Source organism: Rana temporaria, chromosome 3 (assembly GCF_905171775.1).
Source record: "Rana temporaria chromosome 3, aRanTem1.1, whole genome shotgun sequence".
Lineage (NCBI taxonomy): Eukaryota > Metazoa > Chordata > Amphibia > Anura > Ranidae > Rana > Rana temporaria.
The window spans coordinates 492834985-492846126 of NC_053491.1; the positions used below are offsets into that span (position 1 = coordinate 492834985).

An 11142-nucleotide genomic window follows, 5' to 3' on the forward strand; every position below is an offset into this window, starting at 1 on the left:
ATGGACCTGACTCTGGGAGAGAAAGCCCAACCTGAAGAAGAGTCCTGTTCAGGCAAAACTGTGAGAGGTCCTACTTATTGGCCTACTGGATGTACACCAGCCTGTGACAGAGGCATACAGAGTTCTAACCTGACCTGTAGAAAAAGTAAAAAGTAGAGGGAATTTTTCTTGCTGTTTTTTTTTTGGCATTGTGGGCCAGATTCACAAAAAAGATATGACGGCGTATCTCCTGATACGCCGTCGTATCTCTGTGATCCGCCCGTCGTAACTATGCGGCTGATTCATAGAATCAGTTACGCATAGATAGCCCTAAGATCCGACAGGTGTAAGTGTCTTACACCGTCGGATCTTAGGATGCAATTCTAGGCTGGCCGCTAGGTGGCGATTCCATTGCGGTCGGCGTAGAATATGCAAATGACTAGTTACGGCGATCCACGAAGATACGCGCGTTCGTCGCAATCTCTTAAGTCGTCGCTAGTCGGTTTTTCCTGTCGCAAACTTAGGCCTGCTTTTTTATGGCTTATCTTTAGAACAGCCATGTTAAAGTATGGCCGTCGTTCCCGCGTCGAATTTCAAAAAAAAACGTCGGGGTGCCGTAATTTTGCGCAAAGCACGTCGGGAAATTTCCTAACGGAGCATGCGCAGAACGTTCGGCGAGGGAACGCGGGTAATTTAAATGGTGGCCGCCCCATTTGAATTAGGCGGGCTTGCGCCGAGCGGATTTATGTTACACCGCTGCAAGTTTACAGGTAAGAGCTTTGTGAATCAGGCACTTACGCTGTAAACCTGCGGCGGTGTAACGTAAATGGGATACGTTACGCCGCCGCTGCGCAGCGTAAATGTACCTGAATCTGGCCCTTTGTACCCCAAATCCTCTTCCCTTACGCAACTGAGCCAATAAAATAGCAACAAGCAGATCAATGGAGTGGAAGTCTCATTGTCACCGTCGTCAGGGCGGTGAGTGTTTCTGGGTGCAGCTAAAAGACAAATCTCCATTAGGAAGGGAAAATAATGTGTTAAAAACCAGCAGGTCTCAAAGCGGTGGCCGGTCGGTGATTGAAGACACGTCCTCTGGCACCATCCTAGGCAGGCAGGAATTCTCCTCGAAGGGAAGAACCTTCATGAAGTCTATTTAGCAAGGTTTGCTATGTATATGATATGGAGGGAAGCAGCTTCCAGGTTCCAGTTGAACTTCTCCAGGATTTGGCGGCACTCCTCCTTACTGTACCGCGTCACGTTGTACAGCTGAACTACCTGGAAAGAGAAGAGAGTATTCCATGACACAGAGAGAGAGAGAGAGAGAGAGAGAGAGAGAGAGAGAGAGAGGACCCTTACATTGAGAAATTGGTGTCACTTCTAATTCATACTGATGTAGGGTTCATGAGATCGCAAATTATTGTGCTTATCTTCTAGGCTTTAACCAGTTTCAATACTAGAGTGATGATTATGAAATCTAAAAAAAAATAGTTTTGGATGGTGTGAGGAAGAGTTGGAACCCTCGTTCCAATTCTTTTTATGCCTTTGTCTCACTTCTTCACTTTACTTCTGGCAGGATTTAAGGGACCAGGACCCCACCCTGCCTTCACCCTCCATTATGGGTGTAACGGGAGTCCCTTTTGGGCATAGGATGACTGAAAACTGATATCATGAATTACATGAGATGGGACATTAATTATAATTCATGTACTGCAAGAACTTGACATATTACAGGTCAATAAGAGTGTCTCCTTCAATGCTTAACATAGACTGTTGAGATGCTAATTAAGTCCCCCTGGCTGTAGTTGGGGCTTGCTGTGATTGCATTCTGTGTCCGTTGTGCTAATTAGGTCTGCTTCTAAGATATTTCATTGTGTGATGCTAATGACACTGTTTTGTGTGAAAAGTCTATTGATGATAAGATGTGGAATGTGACTTGTCAACTGTATCTTGACATATTACAGGTCAATAGGAGTGTCTCCTTCAATGCTTAACATAGACTATTGAGTTGCTAATTAAGTCCCCCTGGCTGTAGTTGGGGCTTGCTGTGATTGCATTCTGTGTCCATTGTGCTAATTAGGTCTGCTTCTAAGATATTTCATTGTGTGATGCTAATGACACTGTTTTGTGTGAAAAGTCTATTGATGATAAGATGTGGAATGTGACTTGTCAACTGTAGTAATTACCTCCTCTAAATGAGGAACCAGGCTGTCTGGATAATGATTAGTAATTATTCCATCTGAATGTGTATTGAAGCCCCATTGTGTGATGTTGGGGGTGGAGAGTTTCATTGTCCCTGTAACTACTGTAGCATACTTTTTGGTGTATAAAAGACTGAGTTTTACCATTAAAAGTATTCATTCATTTAGGAACCAGTAACAGAACTGTGTTGTCTCGTCTTTCTGGGGAATTGGTATGGATCGTGTCTGCTGGCTTGTCGGACTGTCGGATAAGCTGTCTTGGGTTGGTGGAATGAAAGATCGCAAACGGTGGTAACCCCTGACCGTTACAATGGGTATCCCCCAAAGGGGTCTTCAGGGATAGGGCTCTCTCCCTGGTAGTCTATGGCCATGGACCTGCGTAGCACGCTGCAGCTAACTGAATGTGAGGCATCATTTAAAAGCAAATATTTCTGTGCACTTAGTCCAGTAGGGGAATGCTGCATTTAATATCCCAGATACAGGAAGATATAATTCGTTGTTTGTCCCCTGAAGTCTTCTATTTGCAGACGAAACGTGTTTGGAAGGGCAAGTGGTCTATGATGTCATCATGCCCCCTGGTGTTTGTTTTTATGCTTTTATATACCTTGTGATAATATATATACTATGGCCCAGATTCTCATACATTAGCGCTGCTCCTGGGCAGCGTAATGTATGAGCTCTACGTTACACTGCCGCAGGTCTACAGGTTTAAATCCTGATTCTCAGAACACTTACCTGTAAACTTGCGGCGGTGTAGCGTTAGATTGCTCGGCGCAAGCCCGCCCAATTCAAATGGGGCGGGCACCATTTAAATTAGGCGCGCTCCCGCGCCGAGCGTACTGCGCATGCTCCGTCGGGTAAATTACCCGACGTGCATTGCGCTAAATGACGTCGCCCCGACGTCATTTGCCTAGATGTATACGTAAATGGCGTCCAGCGCCATTCACGGACCTCTTACGCAAACGACGTCATTTTTATTGAATTCGACGCGGGAACGACGGCCATAGTTAACATTGGTTGCGCCTGCTAATTAGCAGGGGCAACCTTACGCGTCGGGTACGCTACGCAAACGACGTTAATTCGCTGCGTCGACCTCGCGTATGTTCGGGAATCGCCGTACTTACCTCATTTGCATAGACGACGGGGAAAAGCGACGATGCGACACCTAGCGGCGGGAAAAAAAATTACTTTTAAGATCTGACAGGGTAACAGCCTTACGCTTGTCAGATCTAATGGGTACCTATGCGCAACTGATTCTGAGAATCAGTCGCATAGATACCCGGGGCCAGATGAGGTGTTACGACGGCGCTAATGGTGTTGCGCCGTCGTAACGCCTTTGAGAATCTGGCCCTATATAGGCAATAAATTGGATGTGTCAGTAAAGACGTCTGCAAGGTACAGCTGCTGTTACCCAGGGGCACACCTGTGTGCATGCGCCAACCAAGGGCGCACAGAACGGCCACAAGCGCTTCTGCTAATGCGCATGCACATATGCGCGTGCACGCATGCGCACCTGTCACCAGAACTGGCGCCAGTCGGCCTATTTAAACAGAGCTGTGACGCAGACTTATTGCTGCTTGGTTTACAGCGTTTACCTGAATCCTGATACTTCTGTGTGTGAATTCCGATACTGATCCGGCCTGTTTCCGACTACCTCTGCCTGCTTCCTGCCCTGACCTCTGGCTTCCTACAGATTGATCTCTTCCTCCAGTTCTTGTTATCCAGCACCTGTTGCCTAAACCTGCCTGTGACCTGACTACGCTTCTGCCTGCTGACTTTGCCTGATCTACCTGCCTGTTGTCAACTCAGCTTGTCTGACCCCGCTCCAGCTGTACAGCCTGTCGCCAGTCCTGCTTAAGGTGGTGCATCTCCACTTGTCTCTTGCCAAGTCTGCCAGCTTGTCTGCCTTCTCGCTTGCCCGTCACCTGCTGTGTCCGGTTCCCGCTCGTGAGTTCCTGGCTTCTACCTGTACAGACTTCTGGACTGATCATAGGCACTCTTACCCCGCTGTGCTCCTGGGTCTGCTGTCTCACTATCAGTGGCCCATGAGCCAGAGCTGTACGGGAGGCCCTCTCCACAAGTCAGGCTCGACCACCAGGTACGTGACAGGATGCTTTGGTGATATTACTCTATGGTCCTTTGTTGCTCTATTCCCACTATCCCTGTTGACCCTTGGTACTCGGTGAAGGTTTGGGAGTGGCCTAAAAGTGCCATTGTGCCCTGGAGTGACCTTGTGTGGCTGTCCAAGCACTATTGATCTCTTTTGTTTAGAGATCATTGAGATCCGGTAAGAAGGTGACACTTTTGTTGTGAGGTGGCTCGGAAACACTGTCTGCTTGATTTATGTGCTACATTGTACCCCTACCCATTCAACAAAAAAGTGTCAAAAAGTAATAAACACAGTTTTTGACAATTCCTTTATTAAAAAATAAAAAAAAATAGTATCCCTTTATGTAAATTTGTCAATCACGCTACCCACTGACCAGAGAATCAGAAAAACGTTCTGCCTCCTGGGAGGCCTCCCGCCGAATGCCTTCTCTCCGCTTTGACATTTCTTATAAAAGGGACAGGGCCATCTAGCTATGCCACCCAGTGGCCCCGCCCCCACATGCCCAGCATGCACCAGTCCATGATGTCAGAAGGGGTTGGTGCCCCCGGGTGACGTAGCTAGGTGGCCCCGCCCCTTACCTATATAAGAAATGTCAAGGCGCAGAGCAGTCATTCAGCGGGAGACCTCCCAGGAGGCGGAGACTGACGATGTATTTACATCAGGGGACACAATTTTTTTATTTTTTAATAAAGGAAATACCTTTTGACACTTTTTTGGTGAATAAGTAGGGTAATAATGTACCCAATACTCATTCACATGAGGGGGGCAGGATCTGTGGGCCCCCTTGTTAAAGGTTGCTTCCAGATTACTATTAGCCCCCCGCCCACAGACTCTGACAACCTCAACCCAGGTTTGTCGGGAAGAGGCCCTTGTCCCCATCAAGGTGCTTTGGGATGGGTGGGGTGCAGAGCCCCCCCTGCCCAAAGGCACCCACCTCACCATGTTGAGGTAATGTGAACTAGTATGGTTTGGGGGGGTGCTCGTTTGTTTCCCCCTTCCTGACGTGCCAGGCTGCACGCCCGGATAAGGGTCCGGTATCGATTTTGGGGGGACCACACGCCATTTTCTTTTAATTCAGGCGTGGGTTTCCCCTCCAAATCCATATCCATACCAGTTCTGAAGGGCCTGGTATGGACTGGGGGGACCCCATGACATTTTTTTCTTTATTTTTAAATTTTTCCTGTTCGGCTCCCATAGACTTCAAAGGGGTTTGAACGTTTCCCCTGTACAGGAGTTCTGCTCCGAAACGAACATATGTCCATTCCTTGTTCTAGGTCAGTGATGCAGAAAGTATTGTAGCCATCCTGGAAACTAGTATTCTCAGAATGAGGTTCTCAGTGGCCATCAGAAGGAGGTCCACCATGGCCACAAGGGGATATCTCTAATGATTGTAGTCAAACCTCAAAAATTCTTCCGCCTCTAGACAATCCAAATCTTTGGGTTCCCTAAAATTGGGGTCAGTTAATTAAGGGTGTGATGTTGTCTAGATATTTGGTTGATAACGTTTATGGTGTGAAGCTCACCCCCGTCCCAGATGTTATGGTGCTACAACTGACCTCAGTAATTAAATTAAATAAGTTCATGCCCAATGAAGTTCTCATCGCACAGCTATGCGCCGAACACCATAGAGGAAGATGAGGCATTTGTAGGCGTCCCCCAATTCACATTCATCTCTGATATGAGCAGTTTGTTGATTTATTAGGAAACTGTCACCTTTAAGTGGTGGACGGCCCGTGTCACGTCCCCTCCGAAGAAACGCAGCGCTTCCTGGCATTTTTCTGGCGTCACGCCATGGACCTGCTCCTCCACCTGCAGCAAAGTAGATAATAGGCATTAGATGTCCTCATCAGCTGGGATTCAGTGGTGCCTGCAAAATGCATTGCTTATATTAAAGTGTACCTGTCATGAAAGGAACACGGAGGCTGCTGTTCAAGAACTTTTTAAGGATAAAAGTTTGACACCATTCCACGAGCGGACGCAATTTTGAAGCGTGACATGTTGGGTATCAATTTACTCGGTGTAACGTATCTTTCACAATATAAATAAAATTGGGCTAACTTTAGTGTTGTCTTATTTTTTAATTCAAAAAAGTGCGCTGGTAAGACAGCTGCGCAAATACCGTGTGACAAAAAGTATTGCAACAACGGCCATTTTATTCTCTAGGGTGTTAGAATTTTTTTTTATAATGTTTGGGGGTTCTAAGTAATTTTCTAGCAAAAAGAATTGTTTTAAGCTTGTAAACATCGAGTCTGAAAAAACAGGCTCGGTCCTTAACTAGTAGCCGACCAGCCACCGTCATTATACGGCGGCAGGTCGGCTCTCCTGGGCGAGAGCCCGTAGCTATACGTCCTATCGTATAGCCGCCACTAGGGGGCGCGTGCGCGCCGCCGGAGGCGCGCGCGCGCGCTCCCCGCTCGCCCCCGACTCCCGTGCGTGTGCCCGGCGGGCGCGATCGCCGCCGGGCACACGCGATCGCTCGGTACAGAGCGGGGAACGGGAGCTGTGTGTGTAAACACACAGCTCTCGTTCCTGTCAGCAGGGGAAATGCTGATTTTCTGTTCATACAATGTATGAACAGAAAATCAGTGTTTCCCTCAGTCAGTCCACCCCCCCCCCACAGTAAGAACACACCCAGGCATACTTAACCCCTTCCCCGCCCCCTAGTGTTAACCCCTTCACTGCCAGTGGCATTTTTATAGTAATCTAATGCATTTTTATAGCACTGATCGCTATAAAAATGCCAATGGTCCCAAAAATGTGTCAAAAATGTCCGAAGTGTCCGCCATAATGTCGCAATACCGAAAAAAAAATCGCTGATCGCCGCCATTACTAGTAAAAAAAATATTAATAAAAATGCCATAAAAATACCCCCTATTTTGTAAACGCTATAACTTTTGCGCAAACCAATCAATAAACGCTTATTGCGATTTTTTTTACGAAAAATATGTAGAAGAATACGTATCGGCCTAAACTGAGGAAAAAAAATGTTTTTTTATATATTTTTGGGGGATATTTATTACAGCAAAAAGTAAAAAATATTCATTTTTTTCAAAATTGTCGCTCTATTTTTGTTTATAGCGCAAAAAATAAAAAACGCAGAGGTGATCAAATACCACCAAAAGAAAGCTCTATTTGTGGGAAAAAAAGGACGCCAATTTTGTTTGGGAGCCACGTCGCACGACCGCGCAATTGTCTGTTAAAGCGACGCAGTCCCGAATCGCAAAAAGTACTCTGGTCTTTAGGCAGCAATATGTTCCGGGGGGTAAGTGGTTAAGTGGTTAAACTTCAACCCTCAACCAAATTCCCTCCTCCCGCCCACCCAAAATGTTTGCAGAATTTCTTTATTAACAAGCAGACCACTCGGTCAGTGTCATCTTAAGAGCATTATAGGCCCCCGGGCAATACAGTGCACTGGGGCCCTGTCTACACAATTACGCACGAGAATTACTGACAAAAATCATAACATTAACTGGCAGAACCACATTTTTTACTGCCACTGCAAAAAAAGTACCTAAAATTACATTTTTCAGTGCCCAACAATGCAAATGTCAGTATTTAAACTATAAACATATATCTAGTGCTATTAGAAATGTGTTTAACCACTTACCCCCCGGACCATATTGCTGCCCAAAGACCAGAGTACTTTTTGCGATTCGGGACTGCGTCGCTTTAACAGACAATTGCGCGGTCGGGCGACGTGGCTCCCAAACAAAATTGGCGTCCTTTTTTTCCCACAAATAGAGCTTTCTTTTGGTGGTATTTGATCACCTCTGCGTTTTTTATTTTTTGCGCTATAAACAAAAATAGAACGACAATTTTGAAAAAAATGAATATTTTTTACTTTTTGCTGTAATAAATATCCCCCAAAAATATATAAAAAAACATTTTTTTTTCCTCAGTTTAGGCCGATACGTATTCTTCTACATATTTTTCGTAAAAAAAAATCGCAATAAGCGTTTATTGATTGGTTTGCGCAAAAGTTATAGCGTTTACAAAATAGGGGGTATTTTTATGGCATTTTTATTAATATTTTTTTTTACTAGTAATGGCGGCGATCAGCGATTTTTTTTTTTCGGTATTGCGACATTATGGCGGACACTTCGGACATTTTTGACACATTTTTGGGACCATTGGCATTTTTATAGCGATCAGTGCTATAAAAATGCATTAGATTACTATAAAAATGCCACTGGCAGTGAAGGGGTTAACACTAGGGGGCGGGGAAGGGGTTAAGTATGCCTGGGTGTGTTCTTACTGTGGGGGGGGGGGTGGCCTCACTAGGGGAAACACTGATCTTCTGTTCATACATTGTATGAACAGAAAATCAGCATTTCCCCTGCTGACAGGACCGGGAGCTGTGTGTTTACACACACAGCTCCCGTTCCCCGCTCTGTACCGAGCGATCGCGTGTGCCCGGCGGCGATCGCGCCCGCCGGGCACACGCACGGGAGTCGGGGCGAGCGGGGGGCGCGCGCGCGCGCCTCCGGCGGCGCACGTGCGCCCCTAGTGGCGGCTAAAAGGCAGGACGTCCATTTACGTGGTCTCGCCTAGGAGAGCCACCTTGTGGACGTATAATGACGGTGCGGCGACGGCAAGTGGTTAAGTTAAACAAAAGTAAAAAAAAAAAAATGTCTTCATTGACATGAAGGTCAGGTTACTATAACCCAGCCAGCACAGAGTTTCCTCTTACATCAGAGTCTGCAGGATTCCCCCTTACAGTGAAAGGGAACTCTTATGTAAAGGGGAACTCTGCAGATCATGATCTAAGGGGGGAACTCCGATGTGGAGGGGGGCTATGGTGACCAGAGACAACCTTATATCAGAGTCCACTGCTTTCTCTTTCCCACTTACATCAGGGTCCGCAGACTGAGTTCCCCCTTGCATTGTAAGGGGGAATCCTGCAGACTCTGATGTGGGGGGTAGTCTGGTGACCAGAGACCACCTTCCTTAGATTAAATACACTAAGGTAAGGGGGGTCACTAATATAGGAGGGGGAACCTTTATATCAGTGCCCCCTTACATTTTTGCATTCACTCCCCCCTTACATCAGCAACCCCCCACACTCGTGGAGGACCGGATCTTCTCTGTGATTTCCGCGAACTGGGCATGGGCAGTTCTAACCCGTCACTCTCCATAATTTTTTACTGGGGTTGCTGGGCAGCCGGTGGGGCCCCCCAGGCAAGCGGGGCCCCCGGGCAACTGCCCAGCGTGCCCAATGGAAAAGATGGCCCTGCACTCGGTGTCCTCACCTCTCTGATCCGTCTCTGCAGTTCGCTGTGTGTAATCTTGCTGCTGCATCTTCGAGATGTAGATACTTGTGAAGGTCGACGGACAATCCGGGTCTCTTCTGGACCCAAGGCTGTGGGAGACAAAACTTTATCCCTCCTATTGAAGCTCGAGGACCGTCTAGGGCAATTCACGGTGGTGGGCACAACCAGAAACTGATCCTTGGAGGATGTTGTTTTGGGAGGAGCTGAGCAGTGGAGGTTGTCCACTGAGTGCTGCGAGGGCTGCGAGGGCTGCGAGGGCTGCGAGGGCTGCTCACTCCTTCTTTTTATACAGGACCTACGGCTCAGAGTTGTTATGCAATCCATATCTCGCATACAGGGCTCAGGTGTGAGCGGCCTATGAGGCTTGCCATTTACCTCCCAGTCAGGGATGATTTCCACACTTCTAGACACACCTGTAGGTGCAATTCACAAAAATGTGAGAGGAAGGACAAGATAAGGATGACAGAATAAGAGGCCAAAGTTCATAGGATTAATGATGATGGTTGGAAGATGAAAATAAGTAATGTACTTAAACTTTTCAGGACTCATGAGCATATAACACCCCTGTTCCATGACAGCCACTGGTATAATTCCAGCATCCTAGTTTTGGCTGGGCTGCACTCTCCCTGTCTGTCTGTCCACCTGCAGGGTGATTGGTGCCTCTTGGTGGAGACCAAACCTGTTTATAGCCTTCCAAACCCTCAGTGTCATGCTTGTGATAGTGGTTACATTTGTGCTTCAAGCTCCTTGTTTGCCTGCCTTGTTCCTGTGCCTTAAATTCTGTGCCTTTGCCTGATCCCTGCTCTGCCAGCTGGTTTGGATCTTTCCTTGTTATCCACCTCGGATTAGACTTTGGATTACTCTCTGAACTCAGCCTACCTTTTGACCATGAATTTGACCCTGACTACTGTATTCTCTAGGGTTGTCCCGATACCGATACCAGTATCGGTATCGGGACCGATACTGAGCATTTGCGGGAGTACTTGTACTCCCGCAAATGCCCCTGATGCCAGATCCGGTACTACCCCCCCCGCCGCCGCCGCTGCATACCGCAACGTCACCGCTGCCTAGTTAATCAGCGTGTGCGGAACATTACAGCTTTCATTTGAATAGCTGTCTGTTCTGCGCCGCGTATAGACACTCCCCCTTGCTCGGGATTGGACGGGTGATCTGTCTATCAAAGTGCAGATCACCTGTCCAATCCCGAGCAAGGGGGAGTGTCTATACGCGGCACGGCGGGGAACACACAGCAATTCAAATGAAAGCTGTAATTTTCCCCGCACGCTGATTAACGCGGCGGCGACGGTGGCGGCATCTAGGTATGGGACATGGCTGCATATGTGGGGGACATGGCTGCATTTGGGGACACATTTAAAAAAAGTATTGGTATTCGGTATTGGCGAGTACTTGAAAAAAAGTATTGGTACTTGTACTCAGTCCTAAAAAATTGGTATCGGGACAACCCTAGTATTCTCTGAATGTTTCCTTCCTGGACCTGGATTGCCATTGCACCACATTGCTTGTCTGCCAACCGCAAGTACCTGTTTGCTGTGCTTAGCTCGCATGGTAGCCAGTGTTGTGGAAA

General features: G+C 47.3%; 1 long non-coding RNA gene across 1 annotated transcript; it reads right to left on the reverse strand.

Annotated features, from left to right (window-relative positions):
- Positions 1-852: 852 nt before the first annotated feature.
- LOC120933813 lies at positions 853-6251 on the reverse strand. The gene is made up of 2 exons (XR_005748129.1): positions 6001-6251; positions 853-1254 (listed from the first exon to the last, which is right to left on the reverse strand). It is a non-coding gene; the product is annotated as an uncharacterized LOC120933813 (long non-coding RNA).
- Positions 6252-11142: the final 4891 nt, after the last annotated feature.